This window comes from Myotis nattereri (assembly GCF_964212035.1).
Source record: "Myotis nattereri genome assembly, chromosome: 10".
NCBI lineage: Eukaryota > Metazoa > Chordata > Mammalia > Chiroptera > Vespertilionidae > Myotis > Myotis nattereri.
The window spans coordinates 80,118,563-80,136,397 of NC_138085.1; the positions used below are offsets into that span (position 1 = coordinate 80,118,563).

Genomic DNA, 17,835 nt, shown 5'->3' on the forward strand with positions numbered 1-17,835 from the left:
CAAGACCCAGCTATTTTCTCCTGATGCAGAAAACCAAAATGTGCACAGTAAGGCAGGCAGTCCTTTAGTTTAAAACGCAGTGTCATGGAGGCAACCGCTGCATCGAGCCCACCGCCGAGTCCCTCCCTCCCGCCTCTTCCTCTGGGGCAGCAGCGGGGTGTGGAGCAGTGATGGCGAACCTTCTGAGCTCGGCGTGTCAGCATTTTGAAAAACCCTAACTTAACTCTGGTGCCGTGTCACATATAGAAATTTTTTGATCTCTGCAACCATAGTAAAACAAAGACTTATATTTTTGATATTTATTTTATATATTTAAATTCCATTTAACAAAGAAAAATCAACCAATGAAATGAGTTCGCGTGTCACCTCTGACACGCGTGTCATAGGTTCGCCATCACTGGTGTAGAGTCTACTCAGCTCTAGGCTTGAGCGGGGGTGAGGTGTGGAGGGAGGTGGGGCATTGAGCCCCAGTGCATTGTGGGCCACCACTGAGCTGTGTCTCATCTGGCCGGGTCTTGGTCACCACCCTGTCTAGGCTGGTCGGTATCACGTGCTCGCCAGCTCCCCATGGCCTCCGGTTGTAACACACTGAGTCTTCTCCGGGCTGTGGGAGACCCCGGGTGCTTTCTCTGGGTCTCTTTGTAGCTGTTGCTGCTCCACCCTCTGGCTCCTTGCAAAGCACAGCAATTCACCAACCCCAAGATTTTGGCCCCCAAGTGGAGCATGAAGTCCTCCCCATACCTGATCCTCACACATAGAGACACACTGACATCTTATCCCTACGCTGCCCCCATCACCCGTGTCCACTGCAGAACTCATTCTTACCTTTTCATGGTACACAGCCCCTAGGTTGCATTTTCTGCCCGATTTCTCCCTATTTGATAGAAAAACTCTGTATTGTGATTACATAGTAAGTTCTGGAACAGCTAACACCAACAACAATGGCGGCAAGGACAACAGTCCTCTTAACTTTTCCAAGTTCTTAAATTGGGATAGTGCATGAGGCTTTGCCTGTTGTCTTGGAATTTTGGCTGAAGGCCCACACGTGGACCAGTACGTACTGTGACATTCTAACAGAGGCCTAAGTGGCTGCCGGTCAGCTCTCCGAGCTTGGAAAGACAGTGCCAGAGCTGCCTGGTGACCCCCCGTCCTCCCTTCCCAGACAACCTCTGCAAGCAGGAGACTAGACATGCGTAGGGCATTAGAGGACAAGAAGCTTTTCAGTGTCAGTCATACTTGAAGCTTTTGAGAGGGGAGGGGCTCTCCAAGAGAATCAGCTAGATCAGGGGTGGGCAAACTTTTTGACTCGAGGGCCACCATGGGTTCTTAAACTGGACCGGAGGGCTGGAACAAAAGCATGGATGGAGTGTTTGTGTGAACTAATATAAATTCAAAGTAAACATCATTCCATAAAAGGGTATGGTCTTTTTTTTTTTTTTTAGTTTTATTCATTTCAAACGGGCCGGATGCGGCCCACGGGCCGTAGTTTGCCCACGGCTGAGCTAGATAGAGACTTCTAGGCGGTCAGCAAGATAGGGGCTGAGCTGCACAGTTCCAACGTCCCTTCAGTGCAGACCTCAGAGTATAGGTTATTCTACGAGGTGGTTCTTCCCAGCACTTAATGCAGGCGGCCTAACCTGCGGATGTAAATTTACAGCATAGGGATTCTATAAAGTCAATAACATTGTAAAATCGATGTATTGGGCCAGATGGGAACCAGAAATATTGGGGGGAACACTTTGAAAAGTATATGATTGTGTAACTACTATGCTGTACCCCTGAAACAAGTGCAAAACAGTATTGAATATAAACTGTAATTGAAAAATTAAATTCAAAAAAGAGACACAAAAAATAAACAAAAAAACAAAAGCAAGAACACAGGAGGCCTGGTAACCATAGAAATGGGTGCCTGCTGGGAGCCCAGAAGCAGCAGGTGGTTAAAGCCCCTGGGTCGCAGGGCCAGGAGAGAGGGCGGCCAAGGGCAGCCTGCCCTCCCTCCCGCTGTTCGGTGCAGCAGGGTGTCTGAGCACGGCCCCAGTGGATGCTGTGTCAAGTAGCTGGACTTGAGCCATCTTGTAGAAATCCAACACGGTGTCTTTTGGGGACAAAGGGAAGCCAGCAGAGACTGTGGGATGCCTTCCCAGAAACAGAAATTGAGGAGGGAGGGAGGGACTAAAGGCCCAGTTTGTCAGTGTCGGGAATCTGTGCAGTGGTGAGCTGCCCACATGGGGTCCTGGAAAACCCATACTTGGAGAATACGCATGTGACACCTGCCACACAGAGGGACAGCATTGTCCAGTCAGCTGTAGCCACAAGAGGATCCTGAGAGCAGGACCTAAGAATTGACAAAGGGGACTGTTTGCCCCTTTCCCCATATTCCTGCCTGCCTTTCTGTAAGAGCCTTTATGGCAGCAGTTCTCAACCTGTGGGTCGCGACCCCTTTGGGGGGGGGGTCAAACGACCCATTCACAGGGGTCACCTAAGACCATCGGAAAACACATATATAATTACATATTGTTTTGTGATTAATCACTATGCTTTAATTATGTTCAGTTTGTAACAATGAAATTGGGGGTCACCACAACATGAGGAACTGTATTAAAGGGTCGCAGCTTTAGGAAGGCTGAGAACCACTGCTTTATGGGGAAGGGAAGTCCTTCAGGTCCCCGCTGAGGTAGGGATGGGCAGAGTGCAGAGCTGTCACTGGGTGAGAGTAGGGTCTTTCGGTTTGTTCTCCGGGAAACATTTGTGGTACCAGAAGGGGAGTCTGATTTACTAAAGCAGGACTTGATCTCAAAACCGACAGTGGCTATCAGGTCATGGATTTTCTTGGGTTGTCATTAAAGAGCAGGGCATTTATCAGGAAAAAATATAAAAAGTCCCCCCTACAGACTGTGTTACAGTGGATTGGTTACCGCGTCTGCATCACAGATTTTCAAGATTGAGTCAGAAAGTCAAGTTAAGGATTTAATCGGTGGTTCTCACTGGAATTGTTGGTGATCTCTCCCCCCCCCCCTTTTTTTTTTTACAAACATAAGCCTCAGCTTCACACTTTAATGTTGGAATATTGGCAAGTGAAGAAAGTTATGCATCAGTTAATATTTTAACTATTTTCCCTCTACATGGGAAGATTGGCATAGATGCGATCTCAGATTTGTTTTTAATTCTAGCCTTCCATTCATGCTGGTGTTTTCACTTGCTTAGACAGGAGAAGGGATTGAGAAAAACATTTACCTTCCTCTGGAAATCTTTATCTTTGGCTCTTTTTTAAAAATTGATTGTTAGAGTGAGAGGAAGGGGGGAGAGAGAGAGAGAGAGAGAGAGAGAGAGAGAGAGAGAGAGAGAGAGAGACATTGATGTGAAAACAAAATATCAATTGGCTGCCTCCTGCTCACCCCACTACCTGGGGTAGAGCCTGAAACCTGGGCGTGTGTCCTGACCAGGAATGGAACCTACAGCCTACAGGTGCATGGGATGCCACTGCCAACTGAGCCACTCCGGCCAGGGCAGTTCTTCTTGTTTTACCCGACTAGCAAGTTGATTCAGGTTACTTCCCAGTGTACAGACTTTGCAGAGGAGCAGGGGTAATGCCACTGCCTCCTTAAGCCACTGTCCTCATCATAGTCATTTATCGCCTGCTCACTAAATCATTGCAACAGTATTTAAACCGGTCTGTCCACCCCACCGCCAGGTCTGTTCTCTCTAAATCACCCTCCCCCATGCCGCTGCCAGAGGCCTTTCTGAAGCTTATGTGATCCTTCACTCCTGTGTTTAAAACCCGTCAATGGCTTTGCAGTGCAAGAGAACATTTACACTTTCTATTTCAAAATAGTCTTCATATTCAAGCGCTTGCATAACCCTTTTATTTTTCTTATTTAAATCTTCCCTCATCTACATTGAACTTTTTATTATTTTCCGAAAATGCCAAAGGTTTGCTCCCACTTTGATTAGGACCTAAGCTCTCTGTTACCATTCCCTATCCCCACCCTCCACTCCCTACCTCTTCTCCTCCTCCTCCGTGTCACTACCTCTGCAAACCTTTGAGCAGAGTTGTCTACCCTCCCGCCCCTGCTCTCTCTCCTCACTTCTATGCTGTCCTCCCTATAATAGCCTCTCTCACTGTGCATTTTGCTTCCACCGGTACTTGCACATTAAGGGCAAATGCAGGGTTTTCTTCATCCCTATAGCCTGGCACAGTGCCTGCCAGATACTCTGCTTGGAGAATAACAGAATGAAAATAGGTTTAGTTTTTTTTTATATAGTTATAAGCTTTTTATCAGATATAGTCAATAAAGTAGGATATACATAACCATAATGACTTGGGAAAATGGGGATGCGATGTATGCTGCAGTGCTTACACTTAATTTGGGTGATTCTTAAACATTTTGAGCCACTCTTGTTTGCTTAGTAAGATTCGCCATAATTTGAAAGTGAAGTATAGGCAGACCTAGTTATATAATAACCAGGTTATATAATAAAAATTATATGTTGGGTGTCTGTGCTTTGCTGTATTGCGCTTCACAGACATTGCATTTTTTTTAAACAATTTGAAGATTGTGGTGGCCCTGAGTTAAGCGAGTCCGTCGTACCTTCTCCAACAGCGTTTGGTCGCTTTGTGTCTTCGTGTCACATTTTGGTAATTCTCACAATATTTCAAATGGTTAAATTATTATTATGTTTGCTGTGGTGATCTGGTGGAGCGTGATCTCTGGTGCTACCTTTGGGATTGCTTTGGGGCGCCATGACCCACACCACAGAAGGGAGCAAACTTAATAAATGTGTGTGCGATGACTGCTCCACGACCAGCTGTTCGCCTTCTGCTCGGGCCTCCCTATTCCCCGAGATACAATAATATTGATATTCGGCCGATTAATAACCCTATAGTGCAGTGGTTCTCAATCTTCCTAACGCTGTGACCCTTTAATACAGTTCCTCATGTTGTGGTGACCCCCAACCATAAAATTATTTTCGTTGCTACTTCATAACTGTAATTTTGCTACTGTTATGAATCGTAATGTAAATGTCTGATATGCAGGATGTATTTAGGTGACCCCTGAGAAAGGGTCATTCGACCCCCAAAGGGGTCGCAACCCACAGGTTGAGAACCGCTGCTATAGTGCCTTCTAAGTGTTCAAGTGAAAGGAGGAGTCACATGTCTCCCACTTTAGCTCAAAAGCTAGACACGATGAAGCTTGTGGGAAAGGCATGCTGAAAGCTGACACAGGCTGAAAGCGAGGCCTCCGGTGCCTGAGCGTTAGCAAAGGTGTGCATGGGAAGCGAGAGCTCCCGAGGTAAATGAAAAGTGCTACTCCAGTGAACACACACATGATAAGAAAGGAAAACATCCTTATTGCTGGCATGGAGAAAGTTGTAGAGGTCTGGATAGAAAATCAAACCAGCTACAATATTCCCATAAACCAGTAGCGGGGAGCCTTTTTTTCTGCCAAAGGCCATTCGGATATTTATAACATCATTCGAGGGCCATACAAAATTATCAACTTAAAAATTAGCCTGCTCTATTTGGTCAACCTTTTAATTAGCTCACCCCTAATCCCTTCTCAGGGCCAGACCAAATGATTCTGTGGGCCTCCTATGGCCCACAGACCGGATGTTCCCCACCGAAGTCTAATTCAGACCAAGGCCCTATCTCTTTTCAATTCAGTGAAAGTTGAGAGAAGTGAAGAAACTGCCAGAAAAGAGTCTGAAGCTAACAGAGGTTCGTGAGGTTTAAGGAAAGAAGCCATCTCCCTAACACAGAAGTGCAAGGTGAGCAGCGAATGCAGATGTAGAAGCTGTAGCGAGTTATCTAGACGATCTAGCTCAGGTAATTAATGAAGGTGGCTACACGAAACAACAGTTTTTCAATGTAGACAAAACAGCCTTATCTGGGAAGAAAATGCCATCTAAAATGTTCACCTTTAGAGAGGAGAAGCCAAAAGCTCCAAAGCTTCCTAGGACAGGCTGACTCTCTGGTTAGGGGCTAATGCAGCTGGGGACTTGACGTTGAAGTCAGTGCTCATTTACTCTTCTGAGAATCTTAGGGCCCGTAAGAATTATACTCTGCCTGTGATCTAGAAATGGAACAAGAAAGCCTGCATGACAGCACATCTGTTTACAACATCCTTTACTAAATATTTTGAGCCATTGTTGAGACCTACTGCTCAGAAAAAAACAGATTCCTTTAAAAAATATTACTGCTTATTGACAATGCACCTGGTCACCCAAGAGCTTCAATGGAGATGTACAACAAGATTAACATTATTATTATGCCTGCCAACACAATATTCATTCTACAGCCCATTGGTCAAGGAATAATTTTGACTTTTAATTCTTATTATTTGAGATACACATTTCACAAGGCTGCCATAGACAGTGATATCTTTGATGGATCTGGGAAAAGTAAATCGAAAGTCCCCAGAGAGGATTCATTAAAGATGCCACTAACAGCATTCATGGGAAGAGGTCAAAATATCAATCAACATTAATAGGAGTTTGGAGGAAGTTGATTCCAACTCTCATGGATGACTTGTAGGTTTTCAAGACTTCAGCGGAGGAAGTAACTGCAGATGTGGTGGAAATATCAAAGAGAACTGGAATGAGAAGTGGAACTGAGAGATAGGACTGCATTGCTGCCATCTTATAATAGAACTTTAAAGTGTGAGGAGTTGCTTCTAATGGATGAGCAAAGAAAGTGGTTTCTTGAGATGGAATTCATTCCTGGTGAAGACACTAGAGAGTTGTTGAAATGAGAGCAAAGGATTTAGAGTATTGTGTGAAACCAGTTGATGCAGCAGCAACAGGTTGTGAGAGAACCTACTCCAGTTTTGAAATAAGTTTTACTGTGGTGTCAAACAGCATCTCATGCCACAGAGAAATTGTTTGTGAAAGAAAAACTCAATCAATGTGACAAACTTTACTGTAGTCTCATTTCAAGATGTCATCACAGTACCCTGACCTTCAGTGACGGCCAACCTGATCAATCAGCAGCCATCAACCTGGAGGCCAAGACTCTCCTGCAAACACATGTTACAACTTGCTGAGGGCTCAGACGATGGTTAGCATTATTATTTTTTTTAGCAATACAACATTTTCTCATTAAGATATACACATTTTTTAGACATAATGCTATTGCATACTTAGTAGAATACAGTATAATGCAAACATAACTTTTATAGGAACTGGGAAACCACACAATTTGTGTGACTCATTTTATTATATTCACTTTGTTGTGGTCTGGAGCCAAACCTGCGATATCTCTGAGGTGTGCCTATAAACCACCAAATGAAATGAGAGCAGATTCAAATAAATCTGTTTCAGGACCAGAAACAAAAAATAAAGTCATTTTAAAATTGCATATCAGTGCTCCTATCTGCTATCATTCTATCATTCATTACTGGAGTTATTCTAAGAGGGCTGGGAGAACTGTGGACTGTTAGAGAAATACAATGGAACATGTCTTGCCATCACTTACAGTCATCCCGCACCTGTTGACAGACAAGGACAGGATGTACAGCAGTGTCTCTTCCTCCAAAGCCCGTTTTCATCCATCCTCGGATGGGAGAAGCTTCAGGAAGGGGAATTACAGCCCCCACCTTCCCCAGGCTCAGTGGAGAGCTGCCTCTGCTTCCAGGGACCTGGACAGTAGTCAAGACTGCATGGGCTGCAGCCTCTGAGACTGGAGAGTGGGGTTGACTGTCATGGGGGTGAGCCAGGGTAGAAGGAGAGGCCGAAGGAGGGGCTGTGGCCAAGAGAAACAGGAGGGTCATTCGGTGGGGTGAGCCGCCTGAGGCCACTGTAAGACAGTGCTTTGGTGTTGATCTTGTCGTTGGAAGGAGCTGACAGGACTTTGCAAAGTGAGCGAACCTTGCTTTTCATGCTGCTTACTCCAGCTTCCCTTCTTTTCAAGCAAAAAGAGCACATGCAGCTCGGATCTTTCTTCTCTGTACCTTGCGGTCCTGGTCTCTTGCAGGTCTAAATCTGGAATCCCAACTCTTCATTTCCTTTCTGGGAGCATGGCCTTCCCCAAAATGCGGTTTGCTGACTAACAATTCTCTGAAGCCTGATTTTGCTATTATCTAAATAGGAACACTTGGTCTGATTCATCCTGGGATTCGGGCTTTAAATGTGCCTTCAGCAGGACTGACATTTATTCTGAGCTGACGGAAGTGGGAGTTTGGCCTTGCCTTTCTTCCTGTCATTTGTGTTTGCTTCAGTCCCCGATTTACAAATGTTCAGGTCCAGTCAGGCTGCACAAACATGCCACCCTCAAAAGGCTGCTTCCCTTGAGTGGCCCTCAGAGGCCCTGCTCTGAAAATGGCATAGCTCTCTCTTTCCTCCCAGGAGAGGGAAAGCTTTCCTGTGCCAGAAACACTGGTTTGGATGCAATTTGGTATGTAGCCTGCTGCCCCCTCGCAGGGACATTACAGCAGGGGTGTCTGTGTCTTGGAACCCCCTTCACAGTAAAGGCAGCAGGAGAGACAGGTGATCTCCAGAGGAGATTTGTGGGGGGCCCTGGAGGAGAGGGCAGGCTGGAAGAGTCAAGAGATTTCATCAGTGTTCTGGGAACACACTGCTTTGATTTACTAGCACGTGTCCCCAGAGATTTCAAAACCAGGCTCTCGCAGTCAAGAGATAAGAATAGCTTAGATTCCGAAGATTGGGAAAGAGGCACTTCATTCCCCATCATTAGCTGTCCTGTTGGTTTTCGGGGGCTGCTGTAAGAAATGACCACAAACTGGGTGGCTTCAAACAATAGAAATCCACTGGCTCACAGTTCTGGAAGCCAGCAGTCCAACATGTAGGCATCAGCAGGGCCGTGACTCCTCTGAGACTCTGGGTAGAGTCCTTCCTGGCTGATTCCCACCTTCTGATGGGGGCCGGCAGTCCTGGGCTCTCCTGGGCTTGAGGCTGTCCCTCTAGTTCCTGTTCCGGTCCTATCGGCGCTTTTCCTGTCTGTCGTTGTATCCTCTTCCCTCTTCTTATGAGGACACTGGCCATGTTGCGTTAAGGGCCACCTTGCTCTGCACTGGCCACAGCTCCCAGCTCTGGGTCCCCATCACCCAACTTGAGTTCTGAACTCTGTCTGTGAGCTGCTTTCTCCCAGTCTCACTTGTTGGAATCCATGTACGCTAGCCCTGGATGCTGTAATTCTGCTCTTCTAGATGGGACATCCCCTTTGTTCTGCCCCTTTGTTTGGGTCCCATGCAAACTTTTGCTTTGGATGTAAGGATTGTAGTTATTTTTAGTCTCCCAGCGACCATGTCCTTCTCTAGACGAGCTGCTGCTGCCAGGAGGAAACACGTTCTAGAACTGGAAGCATTCCTTCCCTTCAGCTCTCAGGCCTGGGTACTGAGCTAGGCTAATGGGGACGGGTCATTTCTGCTCCTCAGAGGCCTTGAATGTCATCCTGTCCTTCAATACCATAAGGCCCTTCTTTTGAGACTGAAGATATGCCCATGCGATTTCTGCACCATAAATATGATATAGTTAACATTCTTTCCAAATTCCTCTGCTCATACAAATCTAGTAATTCAAAAAGGCAACATACCTCAATGTAACATACCTGATAGGTCTGAAGTCTCCTTAAATAATGGCACCCATGCCTTTCTCCGATCCAGCCGTGGCGTGGATTTCTATGCCTTATTTAATTAAATGCTTGACACACAGTAGGTGCACAATCCATAAGAGCTCCAGTGGTTTTTATTGCACTTAGTTGCCTCAAATTTAAAAGTCTTTCTTACAGCCCACATTTTATCCTCTAGCCTTCATTCTGCTTCCTAGGCTATACAGAATAAATTTGTTCCATCCTACCAATAAAGTTTAGGCTCTTAAATCAGACTGAATTCTATATTCTATAACAATATATGATATGGAGGAAATCCAGAAATTTACAGATATTGAGTATCCCCAGTAGGGGGCATGCAGGAGGCAGCCAATCAATGATTCTCTCTCATTGATGTGTCTATCTCTCTCTCCCTCTCTCCCTTTCTCTCTGAAATCAATAAAAAATTATGTATTGTTAAAAGAACCATGTGAGCAGGACTTTGTATGGTCCCCAGGGAGAGTGGGGTCTGAAAGAACCTAGTGCAGGATCATGTAGGCCAGCGCTTCTCCACTTTACAGAGATCCAGTTCATCTAGACACTTCCGTTGTCAATTAAAACATGTTCACATAGCTCAAAATACATGTTAAGTGAAGAAATACACTCAAACAGGCAGAGTACCTAGAAAAGTGCTAAGGAGCTAATTTCTCCATCTTCTAAGTGATTTTGGCTAGTGGATAAGTGATTCAAAACTCCCAACCTATTTTTTTTATCTGATATTCCAACCATAGAGCACACCCCTGCTAAACACATTTGAGAAGAAAAATGTTTAGGTACTCTCCTCCGAAGCTTGTAGATAATTTGCTTTGGTTCTGCAAGCTGAATTATAAGTCCCTGAGTGGGCAGGAGAGAAGTTTTTCCATGAGGAAAAAAAACCCAAAAACAAGAACAAAACATGCATTAAAAACAAAACGAAACAGTGAAGTTGAAGTGAATCATGATAGAGATTATGATTTTGGGAGAGTGAAGGCCTGAGGACTGGCATTGACATTGGTTATAGGAAGGAGCATAAGGAAAGGGGGGGAGATGCATGGTTTGGGCTGGGCGCACTCTCAGTCTGATTCCTAGTTTGCTACTGACCGGTTGTGCAAAGCTGGGCAAGTGATTTCATTTTCCTGAACTGTGGTTTTCTTATGGAAAGAGCAGGATTACCATGATTTAAAAATTTTGTATTAAGTATTTCATATAACATATCTACTAAAATATCTTCAGTATGCTACAGATACTGGTGGAGATTAAGATAAAAAAAATCCAACTGGATGGCAAACTCAACTAAAGCCATCCAGCTTCAACATTGAATGTGGCGAATTTTAATTTCCATGATCTTTCAAATTCTGACAAATTATGAAATACTTTAGACACTTAAAATAGTTTTATTGCAGTGAATCCATTAAATGAGAGAAAAGAAAAGATTACCCTAGATTGGATAGAGGACAGAAACATGGTTAGTCTCTAAACACGGGGGCCACAGACGGGGTGGCTCAGATGCCTTGGCAGCTTATGTAAGTCAGCCAGAACCCAAGAGATTGAGCACTCAAGTCTGATAAAGAAACTTAAGAAGGAGCCTCAGAAATAGCCAATGAGGCTTTCCCGAATAAGACAGCTGCTGCAACTATAACCCATCTATTTATTTGCGTTGCTTTCCTATCTTCTCTATAAAAACCTTGCCCCTCGTTCTTTTTGACGAAGGGCTCCTAACCACTTTTGGTTTGGCACTGCCTGATTGGCATCAATTTATGCTCAAATAAATTCTTTTTCTGCGACACAGTGAAAGTCCCAAGGCGGGTGTGGGGATTCGGGCACACTGATGTGTCATACTGAAGATATGTGGCGTATCTTCATCACATCACATGTCCCCTCTCTTCCTCACTGTGCTGCTAAGCTCACAGTGTGGAATAACAGGGAAAATAATCTTTAGTCCTTAAAATGCTCATGCTTGCCTGCCTTCTCTTTCTCACTTGCTTCCTCTTTGTAATCCATCCTTGCATGCAGTTTAATTAACTTTAAGTAAAAGTCTGTGCTATGCAACTGTATTCCAGTCATGGTGATGGATGCTAGGAATGAAATCATTGGCAAACCTAGGATTTTCCTCCAGGAAAAACTCAGCCTAGTGGAGGAAAAAAATATAAAGAAATAATTAAAGTCATGTAACAACACACCATTTTGATGAAAAAGCATCAGTGGATGTATAGAGGCAGGTGCCCCTGGATAAAGAAGACCTCAAAAGAGGAAGCCGTCCTGCAATCAAACTGTAAAGTCCAAGTAGAACTTGCCAGTTGGGTGAGGGAACCAGGATTCCCTGGAGTGATGATGATATGGGTAAGAAAGGCTTGAAGGCAGTCAGGTTTACATTTGGTTTTTAGAGTTTTGGGAGATTCTGGGGGAGAAATAAAAGGTGAGGATGAAAATGTATTTTGGGATGAGATGCTGAGTGCTCCTGTGTCTCATGATGGAAACAAGTTCAGCAGGTGTCTGGTTAGTGACACCGGAGACAGCCCCCTCCCTCCCCAGGCCTCTGACAGCGGGGCGCTCTGGCCTGCACCCCCTCTTCTAGCTGGCCCTCACTTGTCTGCTGACCCCCAAGCCCTCAGTCTGTCTCAACTTCACCTTTTAGAATTTCTCTGGTTCCCACGTGCACAAGGGATGGATAAGAGGGACACACTAGAACAGCAATTTCCAACCTTTTTTGGTCTCAGGCCACACACAAATGAATTGCTAAAATTCTGCAGTGTGTGCACACGCACACACACACACACACGCACACACACACACGCACACGCACACACACACACCCCATATATATTTTGCTGATCTGGCAAAAAATAGGTATAATTTTGATTCGTTTACATCAGACAGCTATTGTTGTGTTGGCTGTTTTCATTTCTTTATTGGACAATCTAAGGGGAAAGAGGTCAGTGCTCCTGACTAAATAAATAGCCAGGCATTGTATGTTTTCTTGGGGCACACCGGTTAAAACTCGCTGCACTAGAAGAAATCCCACGACACGGATGTTTTCTGAAGGGCCGTAGAAATAGGCTTTTGGGTCCCAGAAGGTGACAGCAGTAGAATAAGAGGAAGGGGTGAGCTGGAAATTGTAGCAGGATGTGGGTTGTAAGGGAGAGGGAACTTTATGATCCGTATGGCCAGGTGAAAATGATGACACTAAACAAGACAGGGAATTAATATGCCTGCTTTTTTGTTAATTGTTATTGATTTTATCAGCCTCCTTAGGTTGATGGTCTGCATCCCTTCCTGACTCCCTGAACCCAGTGAAAGAAAACAAACACACACACACACAAATGCACAAAAAATCGCAGCCACACTTTCCAGTGGAGCTGGCTACGGGACTCCTAGTGGACACAGGCCCCTCTCCCCCTGACAGAGCTGGGGGGTCACTTGGTCAACCTGGGCAGGCAGGCGAGGGGAGGATGTCTGGTCACCTGAGAGGCAGCTTTCTGATTTAGCCTCCCTACTTAGCCTGGCAGTGACTCGCCTGCTGCCTGCCACCCCTTGGCACAGGTCACAGCTGCTGTTGTCCTGTAATGATGTTTACTCGGGCCGTGGAGGGGTCCTGCTGTCGAGGGTGACTACCCAGTGCTCCTGGTCTCAACCTCTTGTGAGGCGGATGGAGCTGTTCTCGGGAGCCCTGACACGCCGCCTGTAAGTCACTGTCGGTGAGCGAAGGTCACAGGCGTGGAAAGAACCAAAGGTGACAACGCCGAGGACTTACATGGCCCCCACCAGAGACCAAGTACAGCAAAGGCCTGATCTAATGTGCCCTCTAATGCCTGCGCCCCAGAGGGCTTGCGGGGAGGCAGCGATTAGAAGCTGGTCTGAAGCTTTGGTTAAGGACCTTGAATGACCAGTAAGGCAGCCTGGGTTCCGGCTCTCATTCTTCTCTCTCTCTTATTTATTTATTTTTTTTTTGAGAAGACTGAAGCTGACTGACCTTCTCAAGATGGTTTCTAAGCTCCTTGTTTCCCTCCTTCTGTTTGAAGGACTTGAGCGAGATGGTGGGGTGCCTTTGATCTGATTCCCTGAGGAAGCGGCCTGCTGATCTCAAAATGTACATTAATTATCAGGCTACACAAACAGCCACTCTGTGATATGGAGAAGTCTATGAGGAGGTCATTTCTAAAAAGAAAATTAGATCTTGAAGGTAAGTAATTATGGCTGGAACAAGTGCCCGAGATTGATTTTCACGCTTTTGCAGTCTTCCACTTGTCACCCAGAACTCCCTAGTGGGTGCGGATTCCATTCCCTGCTTCTTCAGAGACACCGGCAGGCTTTGAGTGAGCGTGGCTGGTAGCACATGGCGGCCTTGATCAAGGTGACATGGAAAGCCTGTGGGCAGTGTGACCTAGCCCAGGTTCCCGCCTTCCTCCCAGGGTCTCTCTGTGCACCTGTGTGTGAGACAGCTCCTCCTCACCTGGGCACTGCCCTCACCTGGGCACTGCCGCCGCGGCGTCTCCTTTACACAGCCAAGGAAGCTGACAATGGCAGCAATAAATGCCGCCAAGGCCACGGAGACCAGTACAGAGGATTAGAGAAATGACACAGGAAAGGCGATTACAGAAACTTAATCTGTTACATGCAGCTTTGGGCGAAGGAGATAAAGGGAGGGTGACTGTTTACAAATTGTAAAGGGCGGTACGGGGGGATTTGGAAGCGCAGGCCTGGCAATGGGTAAATGGGTCTAGTCAGGACAAGGGCTGTCAGGAAAGTCACCCAGGAGCAGAGCAGGCCGGACACTTGGGAGGCAGGCAGCATTCAGCAGCAGCAGCAGAAAGAATAAGGGGGGGGGGGGGGAGAGAAAGAGAGAAGGAGAAGGAGAGGAGAGAAGGAGAGAGAGAGAGATCTTGAGGGAGTAGGCAGGGTGCCCCTAAGACTTGCTATGATAGTTTAGCATCAAGGTCATGATTTTCAAATGAAAAATACTTGGACCAAAGGTAAGATTCATGAAATGACTCAGCTATTTTCTCCCCAGGAGATTGAAATCTCCCAAATGCACATAATTTTAATTTAAAGATAAACATTATAAGATGCCATTAGTTTCCTCAAATGCCACAAGCGGATGGAACATGGGCCTCACCCCAAGGAGGCCCGTCATTAAGCGCGCGAGGCGCAGAACCCTGTCCCGAGCAAGGCCGTGTGAGAGGGGGGCCCCTCACGGACTCATAGCGCCTCCTTTCGCTCCGCTGGCTCCAAGCGTGGACTTCCTTGTTTGGCAGACCCAGGGAGAGGAGTAACTGAAAAGATGCTCTTTTAGTTAAACAACAGAGTTTGTTATTTGTTAAAATTATCATTCTTTTAGTCAATATTAGTTCTTTGTGAAGAATGGAAATTCTCGGTTTGAAATTGACACTACCTGATTCTATCTACAGAACTATCGATGTGATTGTGCAGCTATGATGGCTGTAGGAAGACGAGGCTGTACTTAGTAACTGGAAGGAAAAGACAGCATGAATACAAACTGTTCCCTGAAGTGAGCTGCATTGATTTGAGAGCTCTATCGAACGGCACTCCCTTTAGAAATGGCAATGAACATCAAACTGAACTGGGTACACAGAGTGAATGTACTCTGTTTTGTGACATTACACAAAGCCTTGATTTTTATACAAACACACTGATGCCCTAGCTGGTTTGGCTAAGTGGATAGTGCATCGGCCTGTGGACTGAAGGGCCCCAGCTTCGATTCTAGTCAAGGCGGGTACCTCAGTTGCAGGCTCCCAGCCCTGGTCGGAACATGTGGGAGGCAACCAATCGATGTGTCTTCACATGGGTGTTTCTCTCTGTCTCTCCCTCTTCCTTCTCTCTCCCTCTCTCTAAAAATCAATGGGAAAAATATACCCAAGTGAGGATTTAAAAACAAAAACAAAAACAAAAACACACCGATGATGTAAAAACAATGTTTAAATGGGTAGTCATCTTTATTGGAATTAATGAAACGATAATCTCATGCCAATTAATTCCAGCAGAAATTAAACCGTGGCTGTCAAAATGTTTCCTTAAACGAACTGTACCGATTTGCTGGTGGGGAGGCAAAAGGCTTTAGAACTGGATTTTATACAAATAAATTATAAGAAGTTGAGCAATTACCAAGTAAGTGTGTGGGCTGCTGTAAGCACAGAGGGATTCTGGGTGTGACAAGTCACCTCTGAAACATAATGAGTTACTTTAAAAAAGAAGAAAAAAGCAGACCAATTAGAAAATAAGGCATTGCTCAGTGAGTCACATGTGGAGAAAGCCAAGAGCACCAAGAGAACTTCATGCCTGAAAGTCTTCTTCTTCAGTGCCTGGTGTTTAATCTCATGACAGTTGTTTTCAGGGATGTTCCAAGCAGAGGAAGGTGTGGTCTTGCTCTTTTCCAAGTCTGTTAAGAGGCATTATATTACTGGTGAACTTATTTTGGGCAACAGAGGACTGGTAAACTACCTGCACGTCTTTCACAGTATGTGGGTGGTTCTTTGGACTAAAGGCTTGAAGGTCACCTAAATATTGGTGTAGAAGGAACACACGCTCTATTCTGTCTACTAAGCACCAAAAGCACATGATATTCCTTCAACACAAGAGTATATGCTCCACATCATTAAAACCTCCACATTAGGGTTTTGGTGAAGCCTTTAGCTGAGTATATTTGGTGAGTCTTCCTATGTCCTGGTTTCGATGATCCTCTGTTGCTATTTGGACTTTGTGGTCGATGGGTCTCTCTCTCTCTCTCTCTCTCTCTCTCTCTCTCTCTCTCTCTCTCTCTTCTGTGTCAGCTTACCTTGAACTCTGCTTGTGAGGCCAATTTGAACTGTGAGAACTTTTTTCTAACTGCAAAGGCTCCAACTTTGAAATAGAGTTCTCCTGTAATATCTTACTCATGTGTAAATCTACAAGAGTCAAGCTCATAGGAACAGATCATAGAATGATGGTTGCCAGGGCTGGGGGGCAGGAGAAATGGGGGAGATGTTGGTCAAAGAGTACCAACTTCCAGTTATCAGATGAGTAAGTCTTAGGATTCTAATGAACAGCATGGTGACTATAGGAAAAGACTGTGTTATGTACTTCAATATGGCGAGGAGAGTAGATCCCAAATGTTCTCACCACAAAAGGTAATTATGTGAGGGATGGATGTGTTAATTAACCATATTGTGATAACAATTTCACAATATATACATGTATCAAGTCAACACATGTACACCTTAAACTTACACAATATGTCAATTATATCATAATAAAGGTGGAAAAAAAGAAACACAAATTAGAGAAAATAGAGTTCTCCTCAACTGCATATTAACTACTCTGGTTAGTTGATTTTATCAACCTTCTCTACATTAATGCAAATATAATAATTGACCTGAAGTAGTCTCTCTCTCTTTCTCTCTCTCTCTCTCTCTCTCTCTCTATATATATATATATATATATATATAGATAGATAGATAGATAGATAGATGTTCTGTACTTGCTGCAAACAACCAACCCTATAATATCATTATAATGAGAAGAATTTTAATTTATCTTATTTTATTTAGTCCATGTCTTTTATTAGCCTAAATACAATTGCTCATCTTCTGGTTTGTTGATGCAATAGGTCAGGCAACATTTGCCACAATAATGTCTGTCAAAGTGGCTGGCCATAAACACTCCAGCACCACATTCATCTGAAAGCACTCCCAAAGAAGGTGACTGGTTTTGCCATTCTCATCCACTTTGTAGTATTTCAGGACAGCCAGCTTAACCTTCTTTCTCTTATGCTCGTTCTCCTTGGGAGTGGTGTAAGATTTCTTCTATCTTTTCTTAGCACCATCATGAAGTCTCAACACAAGGTGAAGAGTGGACTCCTTTTGAATGGTGTAGTCAGACAAAGTATGTCCGTCTTCCAGTTGCTTGCCAGCAAAGATCAGTCTTTGCTGATCAGGAGGAATTCCTTCCTTATTCTGGATCTTGGCCTTTACATTTTCTATCTTATCTGAGGGTTCAACCTCGAGAGTGATGGTCTTCCCCGTGAGGGTTTTCACGAAGATCTGCATCTTGGTGGGGACTCCACTGCAGATGGCGGATTGAAAAAAAAGCATAACAAGGAGAATTTTATGCAACTTACTGATTTAGGTGAGAGAATATAACTTTTTTGGGTTAATGTAGGAAACTCAATGGTCACTTCCTTTAACCCATAAAAAATTAGAATAATAGCATTTTTCTAGTATGTTCCAGGTCGTGATTGATGTTTGATGTATCAAACAGGATAT

At 44.8% G+C, this 17,835-nt stretch overlaps 1 pseudogene across 1 annotated transcript; it reads right to left on the reverse strand.

The window, feature by feature from the left end:
• Positions 1 to 17,134: 17,134 nt before the first annotated feature.
• LOC308525937 (ubiquitin-ribosomal protein eS31 fusion protein-like) lies at positions 17,135 to 17,619 on the reverse strand (annotated as a pseudogene). The gene has a single exon. The product of its transcript is annotated as a ubiquitin-ribosomal protein eS31 fusion protein-like (transcript).
• Positions 17,620 to 17,835: the final 216 nt, after the last annotated feature.